Source organism: Lactuca virosa, chromosome 4 (assembly GCF_052849685.1).
Source record: "Lactuca virosa cultivar CGN04683 chromosome 4, Lactuca_virosa_CGN04683_v6, whole genome shotgun sequence".
Classification (NCBI taxonomy): Eukaryota; Viridiplantae; Streptophyta; class Magnoliopsida; order Asterales; family Asteraceae; genus Lactuca; species Lactuca virosa.
In genome coordinates, this window is record NC_136429.1 from 44,830,295 (window position 1) to 44,840,212 (window position 9,918).

The following is a 9,918-nucleotide window of genomic DNA, read 5'->3' on the forward strand; positions in this document are numbered from 1 at the left end:
TAATTTGGTATGTTTTTCGATTCAGTTGTACCTAATTATTTAGGTTTCATGAATTAGCCATTGCATCTGTTTACGATTCTCCTTCTGTTGCTGCTATCATTCAAACAATTTTTGTTCATTTTCGTTTTGTTACTTTATTCTTCAATCCCACATTGTAAATACATGTTCATCCATCTCCTTCACCAAAGTGTGTGTATTATTATCACCATTCAAGTATGTTGAACACGACTCTTTGTATGGGAAACAAAAAGACTTTTATTAAGACACTTAAGAAGACCTTACACTTTGTGAGACTACTACACACTTTGCTCTCTTTGAGGCTTTCTTGGATGGTTTGGAGCAAATGAGCTCCACACCTATTTATAGGCCTCTTAGGAAGGTTCTAGATACTAGTATACACTTACTACCTACTAGATAACTCTAGAAATATCTAACATACTCTATATGCTTCCATATGTTTCTAGAATATTCTACCATGTTCTGGAGAGGTCTAGGTTGCTCCAGTGTCTTCTAGAATGATCCATAACCTTCCAGGGTCTTCCATGTCGTTCTAGAGTATTCTAGACTCTTCCGGTATATTCCGGAGTCTTCCATAGTCTTCCATAATGTTCTAGAATCTTCTAGAGCGTTCTAGAACAAGCTAAAGTCTTCTAGATAATATTTGTTCTATTGGGCTAGTGATGATCTTTAACACTCCCCCTCAGCACTAGCCCTCATTCTTCGTACCATGTTAAGCTGACAACGAAAACCTTCACATTTTCCAATACTCAGTCCTTTGGTGAACAAATCTGCTATTTGGTCATCGGTCTTGATCTGTCGCATCTCAATTTCTTCCATCAAGACTTTCTCTCTGATAAAGTGATAATGCACTTCCACATGCTTTGTTCTAGCATGAAATACTGGATTTTCTGCCAGCCGAATTGCAGATTGGTTATCGCAGTGAAGTGGTACCGCATAGTCAACTTTTTGATGTAAGTCCTCCATTAGGAGTACCAACCATGTACTTTCTTGAGCTGCTACGGCCGCTGCTTTGTACTCCGCTTCTGTGGTTGACAATGATACGGTTGGTTGTCTTTTACTACACCATGATATTGGCCCCGACCCAAGCTTGAACACATACCCAGTGGTTGATCTTCGGGTATCATGGTCTCCTGCATAGTCAGCATCACAATATCCAACCAACTTGCAGTCTTCTCCTTTTTTATACAAGAGACCATAGTCAATTGTACCTTTGACATATCTTAAGATCCGTCGGGCAGCATCCAAATGAGGTTTCTTCGGATTTTGCATGTATCGACTCATAACTCCAACTGCATAAGCAATGTCAGGCCGAGATAAAGTTAGGTAGATAAGACTACCTACTAGTTGTCGATACATCGTTCCATCGTCCAACTCTTTTCCTTCATTAGCACATATCTTGGTATTTGGCTCTATTGGTGTTGATACTGGCTTACACTCCAACATGCCAAACTTTTGAAGTATATCTCTTGTATACTTTTGTTGGCAGAGGAACAACCCTTCCTTTGTACGATCAACTTCTAACCCCAAGAAGTGTTTAAGCTCCCCCAGCTCTTTCATTTGGAATCGCACCGATAGATTTTCTCTTGTTTGATGGATTTCTCTTTCGTCATCCCCGGTGATGATCAAGTCATCCACATAAACCAACACAATTGCCAACTTCCCTTCTTTTTCTTTGACGAACAGGCTTGAGTCTGCATGTGCAACTGAATAACCACTTCGGGTAAGAAATTCAGCAATCTTACCATACCAGGCTCTTGGTGCCTGCTTCAATCCGTAAAGAGCTTTTCTCAGCTTGCACACATGAGTGGGATTAACTGCATCCTCAAATCCCTTTGGTTGGTTCATGTAGATCTCCCGATCTAATTCTCCATGCAGGAAAGCATTCTTCACATCCATCTGCCATAATTTCCAGTCTTTACTAGCTGCAAGAGCTAGCAGCACCCGTACAGTAGTTATCTTCGCCACTGGACTAAATGTTTCATCATAGTCCAATCCATATTGTTGTGAGAACCCTCGAGCCACCAAACAAGCCTTGTATCTTTCAATTGATCCATCTGTGCGTCGCTTTAATTTATAAACCCACTTGCAGGAAATGGGTTTTATATCTCTTGGTCTTGGTACCAGTTCCCACGTTTGATTCTGCTTTAAGGCTGTAACTTCTTCTTCCATTACCTTCTGCCAAGCTTTATTCTTAATTGCTTCTTCATATGTCTCCGGCTCTTTAACACCGTCTTCTAAAATAGCCGCATTAGCATACTTGGGATTAGGCTTTCGGATTCTTTCCGTCCTTCGAAGTTGTGGAGGCGGCGTCTCCCTTTCACCGGCATTACTTGTTTGAGTTACTTCTTGCTCAATGACATCAGTGTCGCTCGGATCTTCAGGTGTATCAACACTTGACCAAATGTGTGCAATTTGCTCCCCCATCTTTTGTTTTAAAACTTCTTCAATATTTTCCGAGTCTGGTAATACTTTCTTCTCTAAGGACCACCATGAAGATGCTTCATCGAACACTACATCTCTTGAAGTGTAGCATCTTCCGCTTGTTGGATCACAACACCTCCATCCTTTTCTTTGATTGTCATATCCAACAAATATACACCTGACTGCTTTCTTGTCAAACTTGCTACGTAAATGACTAGGTACAAATACGTAGCAGACACAACCAAATACTCGAAAGTAGCTAACAGTAGGTTTCATGTTCCATAGTGTCTCAAATGGTGAGATGAAACCTAACCTTGGTTGGGGAAGTTTATTGATCACATGGGCAGCAGTTCGCATTGCTTCAGCCCAAAATCTTCCTGGGACATTCTTCGCGTGTAGCATGCTTCGACAAATTTCTGCAAGATGTCGATTCTTTCTCTCAGCTACACCATTTTGTTGAGGTGTGTTGGCACATGTGAATTGATGACGTATACCACATTCTTTTAGATAGCTATTGAATTCTTCCGAGGTGTATTCTCCTCCATTGTCTGAGCGTAGACACCGAATCTTCTTTCTCACTTCTCCTTCGACCGTTGTCTTGAATTCTAGAAACTTTGAGAATGTTTCAGATTTTTCTTTCATGAAGAAAACCCACACATATCTCGAATAATCATCAATGAATGTCACCATGTACCGCATCCCGCTAATTGATGTCTGCTTGACTGGACCGAACACATCCGAGTGAATTAACTCTAGTGGCTTCTTTGCTCTAAAATTTGACTCCTTGTATGGTAATTGATGAGCTTTACCATACTGACATCCAGCACAAACAACATCTGTTTTAACTTCAAGTTGAGGTAAGCCACTGAGCATGGATTTCTCCATTATTACCTTCAACTTGTGATAACCAACATGTCCCAGCCGTGCATGCCATAGATCTGCTGTCTCGTTCTTACGAGTCTTATCTACATAGGCAGACTCTGCGGAGAGAACATAGACGGACTCCACTCTCCGTCCTTCCATTGTTGGCTTTTCTGATATTTTAAGATCTCGATAGACCTTCACATCTTGTGGGCCAAACAAGACGTAGTTTCCTGATGATGTTAGTTGCGATACCGATAACAAGTTCTTCTTCATACCTGGCACGTGATAGACATTATGTAGTGACACCATGTCAGATTTATTACCAGGCATGATCGTTGTTTTGCCAATCTGAGCAATTGGAAGTCGTGCATTGTTGGCTGTAAGTACCATGCGACTCCCTTTGTACTCCTTCACGTCTTGTAGTTTGTTCTGATCACCAGTCATGTGATTGGAGCATCCTGAATCAATGATCCAGTCATTCTCATAGTTGATACGCTCTCCCATCATTGCCATGAGCGCCAACTCGTTTTCTTCTATGGCGCATAATGCCTCAGCATCCCATTCATCCTCTATTTCCTTTTTGGAAGTTACGACATTGCTTTCCACAGACTTTTTCTTTGACCAACAATCTTTGGACATGTGGCCCCACTTTCCACAATTGTTGCAGTTGCCTTCGAACCTCCTCCCCCGAGAACTCTTATTGTCGGTCTTTTGAGATCTCCATGGTTGTGAGGTTCCTGGCTGACTCTTCCCTTTGTCAGCATTTTTGTATCCTTCTTTAGAAGGTGGCTTGAAATTCCTCCGACTTTTACTTGTGTAGAGTGCTTCTTCTTCACTCTTCAGCGTGATGCCTCCCATTTGCTTAGCCATAGCTTCTTGGCTGGCCAACAAATTCTCAAACTCTACAAGTGATGGTTGAACGGGCCATCCTTGTACAGCAGTAACGAAGCTTCTATATTCCGGCCTCAGTCCATGGATGATGATCCTCTTCATTCGAGCTTCTGTAATGACGGATTGCGGATCTAGTTCAGTAATCTCCCGACATATCGACTTGACCTTGTGGAAATATTGAGCAATCGTCATGTCACGTTGTGAGATTGATAATAGCTCGTTCTCCAAAAGTTGTAGTCTTGTATCATTCTTCTTTAAGAAAAGCGTCACAAACGTGTCCCAAGCTTCTTTCGGTGTGTTCTCGTCCCGAATATGCTCCAACATCTCTTCTTCGATTGTGGTCTTCAAGGCAAACATTGCTTTGCCTGCTTTGATTTTCCATTTGCGTAGAGCGCCATTAACATCTTCCTCCGGAGGCGTGGTTTCGCTTCCGCCAACGACCTCCCATAGATCTTGTCCTTGTAAGTAGGACTTCATACATGTTTCCCATGTTTTGTAGTTGTTGTTGTTGAGTTTCTTGATTCCTCCGACGACTTGGAGATCACCCATCGTGTTGGCAGTACCTCGGTAATACCAAACAAGCTAGTTTCGACACTAAACTTGCAGAGTCACAAACTACTCACGATACAACGAGAATCACTCGTTCTCACTATCAAGAAACCTTTCTCTGATACCAGATTGTTGAACACGACTCTTTGTATGGGAAACAAAAAGACTTTTATTAAGACACTTAAGAAGACCTTACACTTTGTGAGACTACTACACACTTTGCTCTCTTTGAGGCTTTCTTGGATGGTTTGGAGCAAATGAGCTCCACACCTATTTATAGGCCTCTTAGGAAGGTTCTAGATACTAGTATACACTTACTACCTACTAGATAACTCTAGAAATATCTAACATACTCTATATGCTTCCATATGTTTCTAGAATATTCTACCATGTTCTGGAGAGGTCTAGGTTGCTCCAGTGTCTTCTAGAATGATCCATAACCTTCCAGGGTCTTCCATGTCGTTCTAGAGTATTCTAGACTCTTCCGGTATATTCCGGAGTCTTCCATAGTCTTCCATAATGTTCTAGAATCTTCTAGAGCGTTCTAGAACAAGCTAAAGTCTTCTAGCTAATATTTGTTCTATTGGGCTAGTGATGATCTTTAACAAAGTATATTCCCTAATTTTAGGAATCACCTTCTTTCCCTAAATCTCGCATATCTGGTGCCATCCTAAAATTGATATCAGAATCTATTATGCATTCAAACATTGAAATCGGGTTTCTCTCCCCCTTTCTCTAAAGAAACCCACTGTCACCACCAACGCCGCTGCTTACCACCACCTTCGTCATCTCCATAAAGCCACCTCTGGTACTCTTCAAACAATCTCTCCATCAGCCAATGTCGGTACTCCTCTGATTATCTTACCAATCTCGATCGACATCTCAACTTTCATTTTCTCAAATCCCCTGATTGGTAACCTAACTAAAGTTTTGTAGTTTGTTTTTTTTTTGTTCCTGATTTTCATTTCTTTCCCCCAATGAACTATAATCCATGTAATTTCGATTTTTGTTGATAATTTTTAGATTATATTGTGATTTATAATGCATAATTGTTTATACATTTCAAACATGACAATGAATTCCAATTCACCTAATCTTATATTTCTATTTTTTTCTATGTGTTGTTCTATTAGTTGAATATAGGATCTCAGGGTCTGATCTAAAGCAACAAATTATGGGTTTTTTATTTGAAATTAAAGTTGAGCGGTCATCAGATTTACCATTTATGTGTTGCAATCTGTTGTGACATGTGAGTATTAATGAAATCAGAATTTGGGTATGTCTTGTGTGTTTGATATGGTGGTTTTTTTCATCAACTTACAAAGTTTCGTTGTCATTTTTTGGGCTGTTACTTTATGATTGATGCTATTGGGAACTGATTGGCTTTGTTTAGGGAATGACCAATAATTTTGTTCAAAAGTTATTTATAATTTGTTTTTGTTTCATATTTGAACATTAATCGGGGTGAGAAATGTTTTAGTAAAATCTCACCGGAGATTGGTGATTGTACTTAAGACCTTGTAAGACATGTTTACCTTAATTAGAAGCCTTCAACTTTTCATGATTTGTTAAACAGGCCCTCACATTTTCCAGATCCCCCATTTTCTTTAAATCTGATTATATTTTTCTACTTCTACTTTTTTTTTCCGAGGAATTCTCTTGATGCTAAATAATCCAAGTAATTAGCTTCTTCAACCTTTTTAGCTTTTTTAATCCCATCATTATAAAAAAAATTAAAGATGTTGGAAAACCCAAATCTAATTTACTTATCTTCATATTCAGGTTCTGTAATATGATTTTTATTTTTATTCATTTTTGGTTGTAAACTCGCAAATTGTGAAGACTATTAATCTGATCTACACTATATTTCTTTTGATTGCACATCTAATACGATTGGATTTGGGTATTTAATCTTTTTTTTTCATACTTTTAATCTTAGATTCATAGTTTCTGGTCACATATGAGTCATGAAGACATCTGACTTTCTGACTACATGCACTCTTTATGGTGTTTTGGTTCATGTTGGACAGAGCTCACATTTTGGCCACTATTACTACTTTTTTGAAGTAATCAGGTAGAACTTATATATAGTGATTTGTGGGTCCCATTTAGAAATTTTGATATAAAGATTGATCAATTATTTTATTTTGTGTGAACAGGCAATTCAAGTGAGTGAAATGAAGGTTTTTGAGCAGAAGGTCTACATGTTATTCTACTTAAAGAGAGGGTTTATACTTTATAGAAAGGGTATTGTTTTTGAAATTTATGGTGAGTTATATATATTTTTTTCATAGTTTGTAAATAATTACAATAGGTTCCTAACCCTCCCTACCAAATGCTAGAATAGAAAAGTAATATAAAAATGTTCCTTGCATAATAGTAAATTACAAAAAGCCCATGTGTCCTTATATTTTGAATGAGAAAGACAGAATTACTAAACCACCCCTATGTAATTGTGAAATTTTAGAAATCACCCATGTGATACAATAAATAACAATGTACTTTTGTTGATTCGTGTATTATAGCATCCTACTTTCATTTATTTGTATAACATCATTGTACTTTCAACTTCTTTAATGGACCATTTCTGGTATTTTTTTTAAACACGTATCTTTTAAGCATTGCACTTTGAAAATAGTCCATTTCAACATTGTACATTGAAACTCTATCTATTTAAGTAATCTACTTTGAAAAATGTCCCATTTTACCATTATACTTCCAAGCCTTTTGTTATTTAGTTAAACATTGACTGGTTTTGTAAATTTAGTTAAACATGAACCATTTCTGAATATTTGGTTAAACATGGACCGTTTTTATAACTTTATTTTAACATGGACCATTTCTAAATATTTAGTTGAATAAGGACCATTTTTGTGAATTTTGTTTAACATGGACTATTTCTATAAATATATTTAAACAAGGACTATTTATGATACTTTCTTTTAAAAACTTATCATTTGTGATTTTTTAACAGAGACCATTTGTGTGTTAGTGTGGCTGTGTTGTCTTTGTGTTAAAGCATTTATATGAGGTTTTCTTAGATTATAGCATTGTACTTTAATAGGTTGCTAATATTGTCAAAGAAACATAAGTACAATATTATTTTAGTTTTCAGTTGTAGCAACAACTTGTTATGATTTAATTTGTATTTTTTCGGTATTATAGATTGAAAAAAATTACAAACCAAAGAGAAAAGTATGGGTGTTTTGAAATTTTTTGGTTTTGCTACTCTATTTCAGTTGATTGTATGATCACCTTGACATTAAAGTGTTAGGCATGTTCTCTGCTGCCAGCGGTTTTTTTTTTTGTTTCTTTTTCCTGTAACGCTTAACATGTATCAGTTTGGTTATGGTCATTATTTTCTTAAATTAATTTTGATATGACATTTGAGGTGGGAAAACATAGGAAGAAGAGGTTTGAAGAACTTTTGATTGATAGGGTGCCCATCATTTCCCGAGGACAATACTCCAATGGCAAGAACAATTATATGATTTGTAGAATGCTAGATGATGAGATAGTGAGGTCAAGAAGTTGAAACATGGAGCATGGTGTTGTCCTTCTCTCTGAAATCTAGGGCAAAGGTTTTTATCTACTTGAATTATAATTTTTTTCTTATTAGAACATTGTACTTATAAAACTGTTCCATCTATAACAACGAAAATTGCTTTGTATCCGACAATACTATAATTAGGTATATTTTGCAAAGTTCAATGTATGAAAATACATTGTTATTACTATGATTTGTTTATGTTATTTGAAGACTTCATTCTACAGATAGCGATTGAAAATCCAATTTGTGATATCATTAGTTTTTGTAACTTGTTATGTTGAAATATAAATATGAACACCCAATCAAAGGTTTAATATTAACCTCCAACGGACACAAAGTATTATTATTTTCTTTATTTAGTTTAGCAAAACCATTATTGAGTTGAAGAGTCTTTGCCATTTCAGGTTATTATATCTAACTCGCATTTTCTTTCTAAATAATGTTGAAAATTCAAAATCATTGTTTTATTACTTATAGCATATATTTATACCTTTATTTTTTGTTATCTTAAATTGTTTACCCGTGTGGTACACGGGTTTTTAACCTAGTAAATTAAATATAAAGAGTTATCAGCTGAGTCAGAATGATGAAATTAGATCTGATCATATATAAGGATTTCATTCTTTACTTTCCATAAAAAAATGTTTCGACTTATCCTATCTTTGTGGCTTTTCATGTTTCCATTTTTTTCTAAACAATTATTTGAATTAAATTACAAGTATCCATTGAAATATAACTCCAAAAAAAAAACAACTTACGTGGGCATAGGCATGGTATCTAGCTTCTACTAGTTTTCTCACACATGCTTGTATATGAAAACCTCCATCCACATTCACGAACACCATATACAGAATGTACAATGGACGACTATTATGTGAAACTGGGTTTTTAAACTCTGCATTTTCAGGTAAAACTGAATAAGATGCATGTAAAGATCCTGTGAGTGTGTATAAGTCAAAGTAGTATAATCTGGTCTACATTTTGGATAATACAATGGAAAATTAATGTCTACGGCAAAGAGAAGGGGCCTTAAATGTAAAATTATGTGACCAATTAAAAAAAGAGAATAATGGAACAAGCAGTTGTGAATCCTGCAACCGGTTTACTAACCTCATCATGCTTCCAATTGCACACAGAAATTTAATGATCCACTCTTCAATATATTACTAGAAAAATATTTTGTTATTTTCAAATGCAAGGTATTACGTATTTTTTTATAGGTGAATTTGATGAATACATTTAACTTATAAAATATTATCATAGAAAATTTTGGAGCTCAAAAACTTTATGCAAAATTTTAGGAGTATTATGTTTGAATCTGTAATTAAGATCATATATTTTGTTGGGACGAATAAAGGGATACTCTTTCTACACATTTGGTCACTTAACTTTTTTTGGTGCATTTTTAACCCTTAAACTTGTTTTTTTGTTTAAAGCAGGTAAAACTTATTTTGGGATTTCAATTCCACCTCCGACGGCTTTTTTGGCGGACGTAAGCTCCTGCGACATTGAAACAACGTTATTTTCCCTCAATCGCCTTTTGGTCTATGATTTCATTAATATAATCTGAATAATTCATAGTGGGCTACAATACAATGGACTAGGTTAAAATACAAATACAA

General features: G+C 36.2%; 1 long non-coding RNA gene across 3 annotated transcripts; it reads left to right on the plus strand.

Annotated features, from left to right (window-relative positions):
* The first annotated feature begins 5,356 nt into the window (after positions 1-5,356).
* Positions 5,357-8,486, plus strand: LOC145103959 (uncharacterized). 3 transcript variants are annotated; one of them, XR_013706957.1, is made up of 4 exons: positions 5,357-5,659; positions 6,686-6,820; positions 6,906-7,014; positions 8,138-8,486. It is a non-coding gene; the product is annotated as an uncharacterized LOC145103959 (long non-coding RNA). The 3 variants fall into 3 exon arrangements; XR_013706958.1 differs by having other exon boundaries at positions 8,152-8,486; XR_013706956.1 differs by having other exon boundaries at positions 6,906-8,486.
* Positions 8,487-9,918: the final 1,432 nt, after the last annotated feature.